Here is an 18536-nt window from a genome sequence, read left to right as displayed (position 1 = left end):
GAAAGAAAAAATAAGATACTTTGGAGATCTATGTGGCAGTTTCTAGCAAAGTTGAAAAAGCACATTCCCCATGACTCACCAATTCAACTTTTTGATATGCCTAGAGAAACTCAAGTGTGTACCCAAGAATGTAGAAGAATGTACAAGAATGTTTCTAAACATTCTTAAATTAACATAACATTTCTTACAATTTTCAGACAGTCTCAAACATACAATTTTAGACAGTCTCAACATAAGATTTCTAACAACTTTTAAACAGTCTAAAAGTTTATCAACAGAAGTAGGCATACATCATTTGTGTAAGTTCACACAAACATTATCACACAGCAGTTAAAATAAACAACCTAGAGCATGTAAAGCATGATGCCATTATACAAACTTTAAGGATAACACTATATATTTGTTTTTGGACAAATACATAAGTAGAGAAGGCATAAAAACATACAGAATATAAGTAAACACTGAATTCTGGTAGGTAAGTTCAGCTGGAAAAGAAGAAAGGGGAATGAGATTCCCAAGGGGTACATAGGAAGGAGATGTCATCCACAACTGAAACGTTGCTAGCTTGTTTGTTTAACTGAGGCCTGAGTGAGCACATGGATGCTTGGACACTCCACTTATTGCACAAAATATTTCACTTTAAAAAGAAAAGAGTAGGGACTCCTGGGTGGCTCCGTGGTTGAGCATCTGCCTTTGGCTCAGGTCCTAATCCCAGGGTCCTGGGATCAAGTCCTGCATCGGGCAGGGAGCCTGCTTCTCCCTCTGCCTGTGTCTCTGCCTCTCTCTCTCTGTCTCTCATGAATCAATAAATAAAATCTTTAAAAAAAAATAAAAGAGTAGAATATTTTATCACAAACCTTGAAACACTTTGCCTAGGAGTGGAACAACTTGCTTTATTCACAGCGACCCAATATTACTCATTTCTAAAGTATGTATCTACAACGATCATAAGCATCCAGGGAGAAACATAAAGGGCCTTGGTCTAAAAAAAAAAAAGGTCAAAAACCAAGTAAGAGCTTCAGGGTCAGAGGGAAACCGAACACCTGCCTTGATGGGAATGTCAGGAATTCTCTTTGGTTGGAACCCCTCCCCTTGGCCGCACTTGAAAAGCCGGCGGATGAGGCCAGACACCGCGCCCCGTGCAAAAGCCCTGCTCACTGGTGGAAGAAATCACGGAGTGAGCACAGGATCCGGGGGGCAGGCGCCCCTTTGCTCGTTCTGCATTTAGAAATAACTTCTCAATCCTTGAAAAGCGTCGGAAATGTAAGCTACGAAGGCGTGGGGTGGGGGCCTGTGGAGCGGGTACCCGGGGGTTTGGACGGTTTCTGCTTTGAGGGGTGCGAGCAGGGAAGTGCAGACTGAGGAACTCCAGGGTTTCCACGGCTTCACCCCGAATTCTGGGGTCAAACGATGAGGCCTCGCCGGGGAAGGGGACGCGGTCGGGGTCGTCCCGGCGGCGGGCAGGCGCCGACCGGACCACTCACCTGTCAGCGGCCGCCGGCGAGGGGCGGGGAAGGGGCGGAGAGCGGGAAGGGTGGCTGCCCCCCACCGACCGCCCTCCGCGGCTGCGCCCCCGACCCGTCGGCGCCGGCCCCGCCCTCCCGACTGTGACGTCAGCGCCCGCGGACCACTCAACGGCCGCCCCTGCCGGCTCGCTGGGAGCCGATTGGCCGGTGGGAGGAAGGGCGGGCGGCGGGAGGAACCGAGGGAAACCCTGCGGCCGGCGGTTGCCATGGACGCTCTCGCGCCTAGTAACCAAGCTCCGGGAGACCTGGCGGGTCGCGGAGGTGACGCGGGGAAGCGCAACCCAAGGGAGAGGCCGCGGAGGTAACCCTGCCGCTCCTGGGGGGCCTCTTCAGCGGCAGAGGGCTTGGTGGCCCCCATTCTAGTGCAGGATGCGGGCAAGCCTCCGCGTTTACACCTGTCTGCTGCCCAGCTGGGCTTCCCCACGGCGGCGTTATCTAGTGACCTTCTCCTCCCTGCTCACTCTAAGGGAAAGATTTGCGGTCCCCCCCCCCACCTCTTTTTCTTGAGCAAATATTTCCATCCACAATAGCCTCCACTAACTAGTTCATCCAGGGTCTGGGTCACCTGTCTCCTATACATCACCGTCCACCCATGCGACTTCCTTAACACCATGTGGTAGGAATTTACGTTTTACAGGAAAGAATTCAACTTGGGGAAGTTAACTGAAGAATGCACACGCACACACACACACCAGTATTGGACTGTAATAATGTAAATAATAGAAATCGTAGTTAATATTTCATGAACCTTCACTCTGTGCCATATACCATATTTTATACTAGGGCTTTACAGGCATAATCTCATTTATTTCTCTTACTAGCAATAATAATCTATTGATTATCATTACTTCTATTTTTTAGATGAGGCAATGCAGGTTTGGAGATGTTGGGTAGCTTGCTCCAGAGACACACAAACAGAGGAAGAGCCATGCTCTGAATCCGGGTCTGTCTGGTTTTAATTTCTACTATCTTTGCCTCTATATGATAAACAAATAAGCTTGAAATAAGGCATATATCAAAAACACAATACCAACTACGAAGTAGTAGCTTTAAAGGATTACACTGTGGCGGGCACTACCCTTCACAACCTTGAACTTCAACTCATCAATGCCGGTGTGAGAAATGTACTGCTGGCCCAGTTCACATTAATACCTGCTGGAGGCCTGGTGAGTTGCCTTATCTGTAACGACAGGTAAACCAGGCACTGGGGCACAGGTGCCCTGTTGGGAGGCATTAAAGTCACCTTTTATAGGATAACACCTCTAGTAAGGCAGGCTAGATAATTTCGATACCACCTGGAAGGGAGAATTAGTGGCCCACAGATCAGGATCCAATAGCTGGTCCAAGAAAGTTTATACACAACCTCCTCAAGTTCTGGGATCAGAGTCCTTGAAGAAGATGCTTGCTGTCAGCACAAAGGCCAATGGAACCATAAGATAAAGGGCCCAGATAGCTAGTGGTGGCCCACAGCTACTTTGTGAGATCTTTGAAGGTCAGCAGGGTTGTAATAGGGTTGTGGACAAGCTTCTGCTCATCCTGGATGGCAGAGAAGGAGACAGTGAGTGAGAAGCTTGCCAAAAATGAGCATGAATAAGAAAGTAAGCAGAGACCCCCATCACAGACTGCTGCTTCTCTCCTGAGAACAGCAGCCCTGTGAGACTGAGATGGAGCCAGAGAGCACCTTTCCTCAGCTCTTGAGCATAGAAAAGAAAAGTTTTACTGCATTAGTAAGGTGTTTCCCAAAATGTGTTCCCTGGTCCATTAAAGAGGCTACTCAATCAATAATAGCTCTATAATCAAATAAATTTGTGAATTTCTGACATAAAGAGACTTAAATAGGCTTTCTTTAGCACAGGAAATCTTAGTCTTCAATGTGCCCATTTGTATTTTACCCCTGGATTCCAACCATAGAGTTTTTAAAACCAGAATACTTGTTAACATCTCCATGAACACTAATATTCCACAGAACACAGTTTGGGAAACATTGGCTTAGCATTAAATGTGTCTTAAAAATATGTTTCAGTGAGAGAAAGTAAAATTGATATATGTGTCTAGCTAATTACAGACCTTCTCCAAAGCAGTGGAGAAGTAATGGGTTTATCTTTATATTCGGTGAAAGATTCTAATTCAGTTGAGGTTCGATGACAGCTCCCCATCTAAGTATCCTACCTAGGAGTGTGGGGATAGGGAGGAGGAGTCAAAGAGTGGCTCATGGAAAACTGATGGAAAAAGAACTGAGAGAGAAAGAGAGGTGAAAGAGGAGTATGGGGGTATGAGTGTGTGGGAGTGAAGGAGAATGTTTAGGAAAATGAAATAGCAAATATTGCCCGTAGAGCCAGCTTCTCTAATCTGCCCACTCTCTAAATTCTTTTAATTCCATAATTCATTTTATGGCTATTTATATGGGGAAACTGGAAATATTGCACTGTAAAAATGTGAAAGTCTAAATCATAGAATAATGTAAGCTGTAAATTGCAGTCTAAAAATTAGAGAATAATGTAGATTCTTGAAATGTGTTCTTTATCACTGATTCTTAGAAATTACTTAGCAACAGATGCACAACATTTTACTCAAATTTGCACCATCCATATCAATGGCTTTGTTTTCCTTGAGCATTGTGTTGTCAGTATGTGAAGGCAGCAATGTCAACCTATGGACTGGATATTGGATCGACATTGACTTAATGTACAGAATAAAGGACTCATGTTTACATGAGTAAACTCTGCTTCACAGAGAATTGATTGGGAAACTTGATTGAGTGTGTGATGCATTCGTTGAGAATTTTATCATTTACAACTGTAGCACAACAATATCAGCTATCACTGTTATGTTTTGCTTTTGTTACTAAGCTATTTGTAGGGGTGTGTATCACCGTCAGCCTTTTTTAACTGAATAGACTTTCTCATTGCATGAATTGCAGGGCACACCTTGTTGGGAGTACCTCCAGAGAGCCAAAGGTACATAGACTCAGCCTAGTTTAAATATCATCTTCTAACTCCTTTGTTTAGCACGTGAGGAGCTGTGATTCTAGAGGTTCCATGACATGCCCAGAATCACATTTTTTGCTGTGGCCTCCTGATCAAGTGGGAAATGATAAGCTCCCACAGGGTTTTCTTTCTTTGTGCTTCCATCAGAGTCATTATCCCATTATCATATATGTCTTTACATATCATCTCTCCCATGAACCCTAGGAGGACAGGAACGGTAAGTTTCCAGCCTTAGTCACAAGAATCATTTTGGAAGTCATTCATGCCATTGAGTGAAGTTGTAGCACACATCTTCTTTTTTGTCTTACCTGTTAACATAAATGAAGATATCAACCACCATCCAGGTTGGAACTCCCCTTGTTCAACTGCATTGAGAGGTTGGCCAGAGACAGAAGAGTTCAGCAAAAATCAGTGAAAGCACTCTGTGAAAATCAATTGGCTATCTGGAACTTAAAACACAGAGTATTGTATAGCTTATTATTATTTTATATATAAATTATGTGCTATACATCCTTTATATCATTAAAATATATAATAAAGTGGTGTATGTATATATGAATATATTTTTCCCAGAAAGTCAGTTGTTAAATGTTTGTATTGCTGTAAGTGGGTCCCTGTTCCTATCTTTAGAGATTACTGTCTAGTAGGACGTGGGAAAACCCCCATGGTGCAGGCTCCAATGTGATGAGAGTCCTCAAAAGAGGGAACACACTGTCAGCCAGGGATTCCTAAATGGTTAATTTATAGATGATATGGAATATCGTGTAGCTCTTTAAACTGAGGAGAGTTTGTGGAAATAAAAACGGAGCGAGCTGTAGACAGATGTGCTATATTTGTATCAGATATTTGAAATGGTATTTCTCAGTGATAAGAAAGTTGATTTCTTTTTGTTGACATGGTTGAAAACACTTCATCTCTTCTTAATACACTGGAAACAGCTGCAGTCTGGCCGAGTGTGAACTCTTGTCTGCTTTGTGATGGCTTTTGCCTGATTGATGCGAGCTTCTGTTGACCATTTCTGAAGGTGCCATACTGTAGACACAGGTACCAGATACCTGACGGCACCTTTTACATGCTGAACCTAAGTTTTCAACTCTGTTCGTTGTTGTTAGTGGGACAATATAGGCCGGACAAGCCATGACCACAGTGCCCTGGTGAAGAAAGCCTCTCTAGCTCATTCTTTAGGTGGCAGTAGCAGATGCTGTTAGTGCTACAATCCATGTTCCCTCAGATGCTTTGACCATTTTTTTTTAAAGATTTTATGTATTTATTTGAGAAAGTACATACCCGAGAGAGCATGAGGCATGGAGAGGAGCAGAGGGAGAGGGAGAAACAGACTCGGCGCTGAGCAGAGACCCCCACCCCCACCCCCCACCAACCAGGCTCTATCCCAGGACCCTGAGCTGAAGGCAGACTTACCTGACCGAGTCACCCATTTTGACCATTTCTTAAGCACAGCCTGTTGGTGTGCTTTCACTCATAGCAGTGTACTCTACATCTCCTTAAGGAAGGACTGCCTTCTGGCTGCCAGCATCAATTTTGCCAGCATAAGGAAAGCTGAAGTGTCTAGGAATTTGTGACTTGAGCCAACCCTTCCTCAAAGACTAATAAATTCAGGGGTATAAATACCCCCACTTCCCTGCCCTCATTGTGACAACTCTGAGGGGTGACCTACCCTGTCTCCAGAGCTCCCCTACAGGACTGAACCAAACCTACCCTCCTGGAGATTTGATGATACCATACTCCTGCTTCCTCTGACTTCCCATCTAGATGTCTAGATATCACTTCCTCTATCTTTACTAATTTTTTTTCAAGGGAACACTTTCTGATAAATAATTTTTACACTAATCTTCAGGGTCAGCTTCTTGGGAACCCAACCTATGGTGATGCCCATGCATTCTATGATGTGCTATCCACCACCATCAAGTGCTCCCTGGCCACAGTTGATTGGACCACAGGTGGGCACCTAGCTCAAAGGTAGCCCATCTGTAGTCTGGCAAGCAGACAGAGGTGGCTTAGCACAAAAGCCCATCTAACTAGATCCTTTCTCAGAACATTTGATTTTGTGCTATAAAGAGAGTAATTGAATTAACACATTTGATGTTGCAAAATTCTAGTTGAGATTCACAGATTTGGACAGCCAGGGAGCAACAAGATATTACTGTCATTGAGGCCCTATTACATCTTCAGTGACTCTCTAGTTTGCAAACATTTTCCCATTTCCATGAGATTTCTTATTTCTGCATGTCTCCTTCCTGTAACCCTCATTATTCGAGATAATCTGATCTCTCCATTTCCCCAAAGAGCCTAAAACACAAACTAGGAATCACCTCACTGGTGGCCCCAATTTTCTGGCCACTAATTGACAGATTCTTAAGGTAAAGTTTCCAGAGAATTATCTAGAAAGCCATAATGATTTGAATAGAAATAACCCAAAGACAAATTAGTGTTCTAGTAAGTTGAATAATGAAGATGGAAGGAGATACTGAAAAACTGAAAGGAGGCAGACTAGTCCTCATGCTTGAGGTAGAAAAAACATTCAAATCCTCTTCGGACTTCCAAAACCCCTTCTGTCACTTGCAGCAGCCAAGATGAAGTTCCCAAGCTAGGCAGGAGACAGATAAGGGAAAGAAAGACAGAAAAGTCCACCAACAAGGAGTGTGGAGGGAATGATATAAATCATAAATGTGGAGCCCTTTGGCTTACAGGTGACTCTTGAGCCTTTGGATGCCTTTGGTTCAGTGATGAAGGGACCACACTAGAATGGAAACTGAGCCGTGTTGTCTGGGACTTGCTCCAGGTCTGCTCTATGACTCAATTAAAAAGGAACTTCTGATCTAGTCCAGCTCACCAGGGCCCAAAAAAAGAGACAGGACTACAGGACAGACATCCTTGTTCAGAAATGGAAGTTGAATGACCTTTGAGGTATCAGGCCTGGTAGGACATAGAGGTGTGTAGTATCCACACTACAACCCTCCTTGTCAGAATGAAAGGCCAGAATTTTACAGACACAACCAGATGCAAACAACTAGAATTCAAGCTTGCCTGGAATCAACATCGTCTCTCCCACCCCTACCCAACACTTCTCTAGAATGCTCATAAAAATACCAACTGCTCTTCATAGGCTGATATTTAGTTCATCTGAGTCACAATACTAGACATCTTTGCTCTGCTAGAACATTCCCAAGTACTGAGCATTACACATCAGAATTGCCCAGAAAGCTTTTAAAATGCAGATTTTGGGGTCTCATCCCAAGAGGATTTGATTCAGTAAGTCTAGGGTGGAGCCTGGGAATCCATACAAAGGAATTTACTTGGACTTGAGCAAAAATAACAGATTTTACATTTTGTTCAGATGATCCTTAAATCTTGGGGATTTTTTTTGAAATATAATTGACCTACAGTGTTATATTAGTTTCAGGTGTATGATGTAACCAGGGCATTTTTAAAGGCAAAGAGGACATTCTGTCTCCTGATTTCCTTTGTTTGAGATAGATATTTCTAAACTTACATAACCTACATTGTAAACAAGTTGTCTTTTTTCTTGCTTGTGAATGAGATTTTTTTTTTACTGGAGTTCAATTTGCCAACATATAGCATAACACCCAGTGCTCATCCCATAAAGTGCCCCCCTCAGTGCCCGTCACCCAGTCACCCCCACCCCCCGCCCACCTCCCTTTCCACCACCCCTTGTTCGTTTCCCAGAGTTAGGAGTCTCTCATGTTCTGTCTCCCTCTCTGATGTTTCCCACTCATTTTCTCTCCTTTCCCCTTTATTCCCTTTCAGCATTTTTTATATTCCCCAAATGAATGAGACCATATAATGTTTGTCCTTCTCTGATTGACTTATCTCACTCAGCATAACACCCTCCAGTTCCACCCACATCGAAGCATATGGTGGGTATTTGTCGTTTCTAATGGCTGAGTAATATTCCATTGCATACACATATCACACCTTCTTTATCCATTCATCTTTCAACAGACACCGAGGGTGAATGAGATTTTTTTAAGGTTACTTATGTTTCTAATTCAAATTAAGTTTCTTTTTTTTTTTTAAGTATCCAGGAGGAATTTTTTGTCTCTTCTGTTTCTCTCTCCCCAGGTTTGGGAGACCCATCACCAACATCCTTTGATGTCTCCCCTATATCCAGGAAGCCTCATGTGAGCATTCTCATTAGAGCTTTATTTCTAGTCTTCTGCAAACAGCAATTCTGGATGAACTGAGCAAGGGTGGAAATATTATCTCTGAACAGAGCCTACCTAGGTAGCTCCATCTTCCCTCTGATTGATCAGACCCTGGCTAAAAGCATCCACATCTCACTGCCTTGAAGCTTCCCTAAGGAAGAGTCTTCAAGATTACAATGAAAACCAAAAAGCAAATCTCATCATACTCAGGAGACACTAATGCCCTCAGATTTACCCAATTATCTAGAGCCTGCTTACACTTATCTGCTGAGAATATATGCCTATATATTCTCTCTTATCTCTCCACCTCTCTCTGTGTGTGTATGTACATACATATACATATATATACCTGTATATTCTCTACTTCCTTAGAAATCATTTGAATCTAAAGTGAGAATCATCAACTCCACACTGTATCATTTCTTCTTACTTCATTCAGAACAATGTTTGAATTGTCAATCAATTCAAAGAAAAAGAGAAAAAACAGTGAGCAACTGTATGATCTGTAGGCAATGCCAGTCCATCTCTCCACCCACCAGGACAAGAGGTGTTACAGCTGCCTATGAAAGTGTCCTCCCGTTTTCTTCCACCCTATGATTCAGTCACCAGTGCTCTGAGGGCACTAAGTGTGTCGTCATGAATTTGATAAAGGATCATCTATTGCTTATCCTATGAAGGATACAATTCTGCAGACACCCCACTGCCATGGTGGCTGGTCCTCAAAAACTGTGTTTGAGTTGCACCTGTATCCTGTGGGTCAGACCACCAGTACCCATGGTCTACATGGATTACAAGTGTGCTGTCTTTAGCAGCTGGGATGACACTGGGCCTTTTGCCTCAAGCCTTGGAATGCTTCTGTATAACCCAAATACCTGCTTTCCTCTTCTCTATATGCTGTGATACAGAAGTGGTTGGGAAGCACTGCTCTAGATACACATAGGCATTTCTGAAGACCACAGTCATCTACCATAGTGACTTCCCACCCCTCCATCTGGGGTACAGCTAGGGAGATGTTTTCTACCTAAGGTGACCCCATGCCTGTTGGAAAGAACATAACCTCACTAATAAGACAGACCCAACTGGTAGTCTTGGTTTTGCCCTCCACTGGTACAAGACAGTGACCAAGTCATAGCCGCTCTGAGACTTGGTTTCCTTATCTGTAATGTAGGGATAGTAATACCACCCTCACAGGTGGTTATCCAAATTAAATGGGAACACAGATGAGATAAGAGCTCTCCTTCCCCTCACAGGAGCACATCACTGTTGCTACAGAACAAGAGAGGGGTGACGGCGGAAGATTCTTGAACCTCCACAGCCACACATGGTGGCTATTTTCTCCTGGCTTCCCCCTCCCACAGCAGCATAGCAGGAAGAGAAGCATCACATTATCTTGCAGCAGAAACATGGCAAGACAGAATTTAATTATATGTGGCTGCAAGTTACCCACAACATTGGATGAGGTCATCAGTTCTTACAGAAAATGACCAAGGCTTCTTGAAAGGTGACAACTATTTTTAAATAACTAGACTTTTAAAAAAAAAAATGTTTTCTTCTCTCCCCTCTCAGCTTAAGGCAGATTGGCCCAAGTCCTAATTTAGATCAGTGTTTCTTGTGAGTACTAAAGATTATCTTTCTTCCCCTGGTTCTCTATCCCTGGAGTTTGTATACACATCCAAGCACACAGCTTAGAAATAACAATGAAAATATATAAATTGGTATCTGAGACACATATATAGAAACTTTAAATAACTTATTGGGTGCCACACTCTCTTGAGGGGGTGGTTAAGAGAGTCAGGAAGAGATTGCAGAGGACACAGTGACTCTACTATGGCTCTGAGAGTCGTTCTCAGAAAACGCAGAGCATTGAGGACGGGTGTTTGCTGGGTCTGGGACACCACCCGAAGTGTAGCAAAGCAGGTTTCTGCAGCCCAGTGGAGACTTCTAGTCTATGAGGCAAGCCTGCTAGACACCCTGGAATATGTTCCAAGGAGTATGTCGGCACTTAGGTGGTTTTAGGGCATCAATTTCCAATCTTCGGCTTCTGTACATACTCATTCCTACAACTGATCTTCCTTGAGGGGAGCAGGGTCAAGTAGTCCACTTGGTTCCCTCATCCTTTCACTAAGACCCTACGTACTTTCAAACACATGTTGGCGTCAGGTGTGAAACATCTTGGGGTGACAAATGAAGAGACAACCCAAAGGCTAGAAAGTCTATGACTGTAATAATTAGGTAATGAATTATTTTGCCAGTGTAGTGGATTTTAGTTCATTTCCTACAAAATTAAAGGAAGTTTCAAACGGTTGTTCATCCATCAAATAATTTTTGATGATAGATGATCTTGTTATTTAAGGCATATCATTCAGAAGGAATTATATTTTAAGTTGAGTAACATTGATACAAGGATTCTTCTTTCAGTCCTATTTAATTTGTGTGAACAAAGTTTCTCAACACCAGCATCCATAAAAATGAGACATTGGCACAGACATAACATGGAAACTCAACTCAGTTTAGCAGTGACATGTGTACTAATAGTAGAATAAGTAAATCATGTCCCATCTATCTCATGGAGAGGTGTATTTCCAATAAAATGTTGCTTTGGGAGTTTAATAATAAGATAAATTTCTGTTTCTTAGGTCAATAGTATGCCAGTAATTAAAAGTTTGACATCTTTATGCTTGGAACCTTATTTGATGCTGTTATAAAGGTTTCAAAATTGTTAAATCTCACTTTTGTACATATTTCTGTTTTGTTTATATTTTCTTTTGTTTCATTTATTACAAATTTTGAATTGAATTTAAATAAAATAAAATTATGCTCTATGTTGGCAAATTGAAATTTTTAAAAGATTTTATTTATTTATTTGAGAGGGACAGTAAGCAAGCAAAAGAGAAAGAGCATGGGAACAAGGGTGGAGAGAGAGGAAGAGGGAGAAGCAGATCCCTGCTGAGCAGGGAGCCTGATGCAGAGCTCCATCCCAGGACCCTGAGATCATGACCCAAGCTAAAGGCAGACAGTTAACCAACTGAGCAACCCAGGTGCCAAGCACATTGAATTTAAATTAAAAAAAAAAATTTTGACAGAGAAACACAAGAGGCTGATCAATGGGAGATTTTCAAGCCCAAATACACATTACAATAAAATGCATTTCTGAGGGGCAAGCAGAATAGGAAAATGAGCTCAAAGAATTGATTAAAATTTCTGACCATTAAGATAAGCTTGTTCATTTATTTTTAAATAGGTGATGGTGGATATCATTCGTTACGTATTTTACTGGATATATTAAAAAGAATGATGTAACAACTTTACTTTTAAATATCAGTATTGACAGTACATTTTGCAATTACTTAAACATAACTTTTTTGCACATCAACTTTAAAGAGTGCAAGAGAATGTAAAATGTTTTAAAGAAATTTTTAAGATTTATGTGAGCTCCATGTTTTGAAGACTGTGGCTCTAATGTGCCCAAATGGTAATGATTTGACTCCTCCTGTCCCTATCTCCCAAGGAATTCCTGCTTCCATTTTAGCATTTGAACTCAAAGCTGCTCATCACTGTCCTATCACACAGGGATAACCTTGGAATGATCTGTTCAGGAGGGAGGCACATTCTGGTATTATACTTTTTAGTTAATATCTTTCTACAAAAGGTAGAAATAATATGAAAAGTACTCTTTCCAGGCATAATCTTGAGATAAAAGAAGTGACAAAAATCAGAGCAGTTCCTCGGAAACACAAAACATCTGGGATGGAAGAAAAGATTACTCCGGTAGAGGGGGAGGAAGGGCAGCCCCCACTTGTGCTTGGGCAGGAACTAGAGAGGAGAGAACAGAGAAAGGATGTGGAGGGGACATGCCAAGACAGAGCTAATCACAAGGCCAATCAATGTGTCCCTCACCGACCCATGCTCAGGATCCCCAGGACTTACAGATAAACCTGCCCTTTATCAGTGTCTCCATGAGTTAACCCCATTAGCTCCTACCAAAAAGTGGATATTGGCGCAAAAGCAACTGATTGGTAACAGATTCATCCCAATGTTGAGAAATAAGCAGGAAGTAGCAGCAGGAAGCACTGGTCCCCATAAAATTGGGGATTTGGGGGGTGGAGGGCTTTGTTTTCCAAAATAGGCCACCAAAAGCAGAAGCTGGATACACTATAGGAAAACTTCATCAGCTGCACAGTGTTGCTATGGCCCGGCCCTGTTTGCTTTCAACGGGTAGAATAAACGAATGGAATTGTACAGACTGATGGCTTAGATCAGGTCAACGTCACAAATACACCATATTACAAAATCCTGGCTCTTCCTACATAGGCATACACACACACATGCATGTTCCCTAAGCACCTTGTGAAGAATTTTTGCTTTAACGTGGCTGCCTTCATGATTGGAGAGTTTTGTTCGCAGGTAATTAGTAATCAAAGCAAGAATGGGCCCACCCCTACCTAACCGGTGGCCACAAACTTGCTGCTCCAAGTGTGGTCTACAGACCAGCAGCAATGGCATCCCCTGGGAGTTTATAAGAAATGCAGAACCTAAGATTTTGCCTTTGTGACAAATCAACAGAATTCAAAGTTGTATCGCATGTCTAGGTGAGCTGTATGTATACTAAAGTTTGAGGTGCACTTGACAACATGGTACAGCTACTCTGAATGTAGCACAGATGAGATGAGGGTTGGATACTTGATATAAATCGCACGGCCCAGTATTTTTCTTGGGAATCAGAACTGAGAACAACAATCAGGGAAAACAATCTTCTTAGTTGTCATCCTTCCTAGTGTATTGTATAATGATATACTTATTGGACAAACATTTCATTTCGAGTGTCTGAAGCAGCTTGGATATTTGGTAAATTATAAATGTGTGTGTGCACACGCATGCACATACAAACATGCATAGCATGAAACTCACAGCACAAGGAAAGGAAACTACAGACCAATATCCCTTATGAATACAGATGCAAAACTCCTCAACAAGATACTAGCCAACCAAATCTGACAGCATACCAAAAGGATTATACCACATGATCAAGAGAGATTCATTCCTGAAATTCAAGTGTGATTCAACGTGTAAGAAGCAATCAATGTAATACACTAAATTAATAAAACAAAGGGGAAGAAACACATGATCATCTCAGGTGATGCATAAAAAATATTTGACAAAATCTAACACTCTGTCCTGATAAAAACACTGAGAAAACTGGTACTAGAAGGTAACTTTCTCAACAGGAGAAAAGACATTTATGAAAAACCCATAGCTAACATCACAGTTAATGGTGAAAGACTGCACATTTTCCTCCTAATATCTAGAACAAGACAAGGCTGCTACTCAATATTGTACTGGAAGTACCAGAGAAAGTAGGCAATAAAAAGAGATAAAAGGCATCCAGATAAGAAAGGAAGAGGTAAAACTACCTCTCTTCACAAGTGACATGACCCTACATGCAGAAAATCCCAAAGACACAAAGAAAACCTTCTAGAGCAACAAATGAGGTCAGCAAAGTTGTAGGGTATGAGTACAACACACAAAAATCAGTTGTGATTTTATACACCAGCAATGAATAATCTGAAAAGCTAATTAAGAAAATAATTCCTGTGCAATAGCATCCAAAAATATAAAATACATTGGAATGAATTTAACCCAGGAGGTGAAAGACCTGTGAGTTGAAAACTGCAAAACGTTGCTGAAAGAAATTAAACAAGACCTAAATGAATAGAAAGCAGCCACATTCATGGATTGGTTATTGTTAAGATGGCAGCACCATTCAAAATGATCTAGAGTCAGTGCAATCCCTTTCAAAATCCCAATGGCCTTTTTTGCAGAAATGGAAAAGCTGGTCCTCAAATCCGTGTGGAATTTCCAGGAGCCCAGAATAGCCAAAACAAATTGAAAATGCAGAAGATGTGTAGAAGACTCATACTTCTCGATTTCAAAACTTTGCATAGCAAAGTAATCAAGACAATGCCATACTGGCGTAAGGAAAGATACACTCAATGAAATAGAAGTGAGAGTCCAGAAATAATCCCTGATATCTATGGCCAGCTGGTTTTCAACCAGGGTGTGAAGACCATTTGATGGGAAAAGGATAATCTCTTCCACAAACTGTCCTGAGTCAATACAGTATCTATCTACAGGCAAAAGAACAAAGTTGGACACCTATCTCATGCCATATACAAAAATTAACCAACGACCTAAATCAAAGAGCTGAAACCATAAACCTCTTAGAAGAAAGCATAGTAGTAAATCTTTACAACTTTGGATTTGGCAATGGATGAAGGAATTACTTTGTTTGCATTCTGATTGCAAAATTTTCCACATCTATAAAATTTTACTGAGTACCTTAAGAAACTTGAATTTGTTTAAGACAAGTGCTACAAAATAGCAAGTGTATGTTGAGTGGTCATACGTTCCACACAGGACAGTGTGCTTCACATGTATTATGTCACTAAAATTCAAAAGGGCAGTATTACAAAAGGGCAGTATTATTAACCCCTTTTTACAGAGGAGAAAAATGAGATTTTAGAGCTAAATTAGTCCATACAGAGCTAAGCAGTTACTACGTGATGTTGGTAGAATTTGATTCTACATCTCTCTGACACTTCCCAGTTTGCTTCCTCATAAGAAACTCGACTTTTTAACCTAGTGTTGGCTGTCTGGGGATGCTTGGCTCTTAAATCTTGGTGCAGTCCATCAGGCATGGCATCAAGCATGGCAAGAGAAAGCACACCATCATCTCCTGTCTGGAACCCGGAGCAGCCAGCGTGGATTATTGTGGGGCTCCTTCTGACATGGGATTTCAAGTGGCGATGCTAGTCCAGAGGGGTCAGAGTGTGTTATTAAATATCACATGACCCAGAGCTTGAAGATTCTGGGTCAAACGGGAGGCTTTACTTGTTTTCCACTCAGATGCTTGTTTGATTAAAAATAACTGTAAGATTCAAGAACATGTTCTTGGATTTAAATATTCCTCAGCCATTAGAAACGACAAATACCCACCATTTGCTTCAACGTGGATGGAACTGGAGGGTATTATGCTGAGTGAAGTCAGTCAATCGGAGAAGGACAAACAGTGTATGTTCTCATTCACTTGGGGAATATAAATAATAGTGAAAGGGAATAGAAGGGAAGGGAGAAGAAATGTGTGGGAAATATCAGAAAGGGAGACAGAACAGAAAGACTCCTAACTCTGGGAAACGAACTAGGGGTGGTGGAAGGGGAGGAGGGCGGGGGGTGGGGGTGAATGGGTGATGGACACTGAGGGGGGCACTTGACGGGATGAGCACTGGGTGTTATTATGTATGGTGGTAAATTGAACACCAATAAAAAATTAATTTATTAAAAAAATAAAATAAATAAATAAATATAAGCTAATAGTTAACGAGAAATATGTTTAGTAGAGATGCCTCAGCCTCTACTAGGCCCACCAGCAGGGGTTCAGGCCAACACAAGAACTCAAGAAAAGTGACAATTAGTGTGTTGTTACTTAATTTGGTTTCATAACAGCCATACACATATCGACCACCCGAAATTTAACTTCGATGGTCACACAAATAAAGGAATAGTAGGCTTTTAGAACTAGAAGAAATGTCAAGTGGCTCTATTTTTCTTTCTATCTTATTCTGGTACCAACATTTTGTTCCACAGGAAGTGAAAAGTATATATACTTGCACTTTTCTTCTGGAAAAAGTTAATCACTGACCTCTTCCTCTTGCTCTGCAAAGAATATTAGAAATCTAAGGAAACTCAAAAATTATACAGTTCAGTCTCATTTCTTTACAGACAAGGGAACCAAAATGAAGCCCAGGGAGTTTCAGCGAGTTGCCCAAAGTCACACTTTTGGAAGAATCTGGATCAGAACTAAGGTGCTCTGATGCCAGGGAACATTCCCCAACCCAGTTGAATGTTTTTCACAGAGCAGATGGAAGCTTCACCTCACACAGCTGACATCCTGAGACTTCCATTGGCCCTTTTTTCTCCCTCCCTCTCTCTATTAAATATTCTCTTACCTGGCTCCTTTGCTTTTTTCATTTCTACTTTTCTCTCCCACTTCAGTGGAATAAATCCTCATAGCCTATCCTATGTGAAAGTTTATGGTCAGTAAAATCTGTGATTCCCTATCTATCTGAAAATGGCATCAGTCGTCCCTCACCCTTGATTAACAGTTTGACTCAGAATTAAATTTCAGGTTGAAAATAATTTTCCTGCAGGATCTTGTCATCTGCCTTCCAGGTTGGTGTGATAGCACTGTGATTCCTAATACTTCCATATGTGATCCAGGTTTTTCTCCCCTTTTCTTCATCCTTACTGTTCTGAAATTTTATGTAGATTTGTTTCTTACACAGTTGTTGTTTGCTTATTTGATTTTTTACGGTACTGGGCACCTGGCTGGTCCTTACTATGTAGACTGCCATGTCCATCAATTCCAGAAAATCTTCCTGCACTCTTTCTTTGATAATTTTCCCCCTTCTATTTCCTCTGGAATTGGTGTTAGGTGGATTTTGTTTCTCCTGAGCTTCTAATGTTCTTACTTCTCTCCTGCTTGCCATTACTTTGTCATTTAATATTTACATTGTTGGAAGATCTCCTTGACCATGTACCCAGGCTTCTTGTCTCATTTACTTTAGTGATACTTTTCATTTCAAAAAGCTTTTTTTTTTAAAGATTTTATTTACTTATTTATTAATGTGAGATACACAGAGAGGCAGAGACATAAGCAGAGGGAGGATTAGGCCCCTTGCAGGGAGCCTGATGTGGAACTCCATCCCAGTACTCTGAGATCACTACCTGAGCCAAAGGCAGACACTCAACCAGTGAGTCACCCAAATGCCCTTCTAAGGGCTTTTATTTATGATTCAAATCTCCCCCACCAAGAACAATGTTCTTGTATGAATGCAATGTCATCTCGTACCTCTTTGGAAGCATTAGCTGTGCAATATTTTCAGTTTCCTTCTCTTCCCAGCATAATTTCCTCCCTCTTTTCTTCTGTTCATTTTGGGCACTTGTGTCAATGGTTGATGATCATTGGCTGTCCATTCATATTTCAGAGCGAGACATCGAGAAGGCGATTAGGAGCTCCAAGTATGTGAACACATTCGTCAGCCAATGGCCTCCACACTTGGACTCCTCCAGATTTCACTGTGTGGACCTGTTTTCTCTGGGGAAGAATCCCCAAACCCTCACCCTTGTGCAGCTGCTGGCACTGTGTGAGCAGAGCATCATCTCTCTAAAATAAATAAATAAATCTTTTTTTATTTATTTTTTAATAATAAATTTATTTTTTATTGGTGTTCAATTTGCCAACATACAGAATAATACCCAGTGCTCATCCTGTCAAGTGTCCCCCTCAGTGTCCATCACCCATTCACACCCACCCCCCCGCCCTCCTCCCCTTCCACCACCCCTAGTTCGTTTCCCAGAGTTTTTTTAAATGACATTTGGGACTTTGGATCTCCAGATCTCTTCCCTTTTGTCTTATTCTTTCATCTTCTTCTTTTACAGTATAAAAATCCAGAACATAGAAGCATTATTCACAATAGGCAAAAGGTGACACAACCCAAGTGTTCTTCAGTGGATGAATGGATAAGCAAAATGGGGCATATTCATACAATGGAATGTTATTCGGCCTTTCATGAGGAGGAAATTCTGGTACAGGCTACAGTATGGATTAACCATGTAGACATTACTTAAGGGAAAATAAGCCAGTCACAAAAAGACAAATACTAGATATTCTACTTGTATAAAGTCCCCAAAGGAGTCAAATTTATAGAGACAGGAAGTAGAATGGTGGCTTCTAGGAGCTGGAGGAAAAAGGAAATGGGACATTCATGTTGAATAGAGAGAGA

General features: G+C 41.5%; 1 protein-coding gene and 1 long non-coding RNA gene across 4 annotated transcripts in view; one reads left to right on the top strand and one right to left on the bottom strand.

Moving 5' to 3' along the window:
- Positions 1–1607, bottom strand: part of TEKT3 (tektin 3) — a 40521-nt gene extending 38914 nt beyond the window's left edge. Inside the window, exons 1-2 of one of the 3 annotated variants that reach the window (XM_072821059.1) lie at positions 1485–1600; positions 858–982 (exon numbers count right to left, since the gene is read on the bottom strand). The gene's annotated coding sequence lies outside the window, so the exon portion shown is untranslated. Of the gene's footprint in view, positions 1–857; positions 983–1047; positions 1072–1484 lie in introns of those variants that run through there. The other 2 variants (XM_072821058.1, XM_072821060.1) reach the window with 2 other exon arrangements.
- LOC140630582 (uncharacterized) lies at positions 979–17949 on the top strand. Its single transcript, XR_012028302.1, has 2 exons — positions 979–1263; positions 17739–17949. It is a non-coding gene; the product is annotated as an uncharacterized lncRNA (long non-coding RNA).
- Positions 17950–18536: the final 587 nt, after the last annotated feature.

Source organism: Canis lupus, chromosome 3 (genome assembly GCF_048164855.1).
Source record: "Canis lupus baileyi chromosome 3, mCanLup2.hap1, whole genome shotgun sequence".
Taxonomy (NCBI): domain Eukaryota; kingdom Metazoa; phylum Chordata; class Mammalia; order Carnivora; family Canidae; genus Canis; species Canis lupus.
Note: the sequence above shows the minus strand (reverse complement) of the source record. Positions and strands in the feature narration are given on the sequence as shown.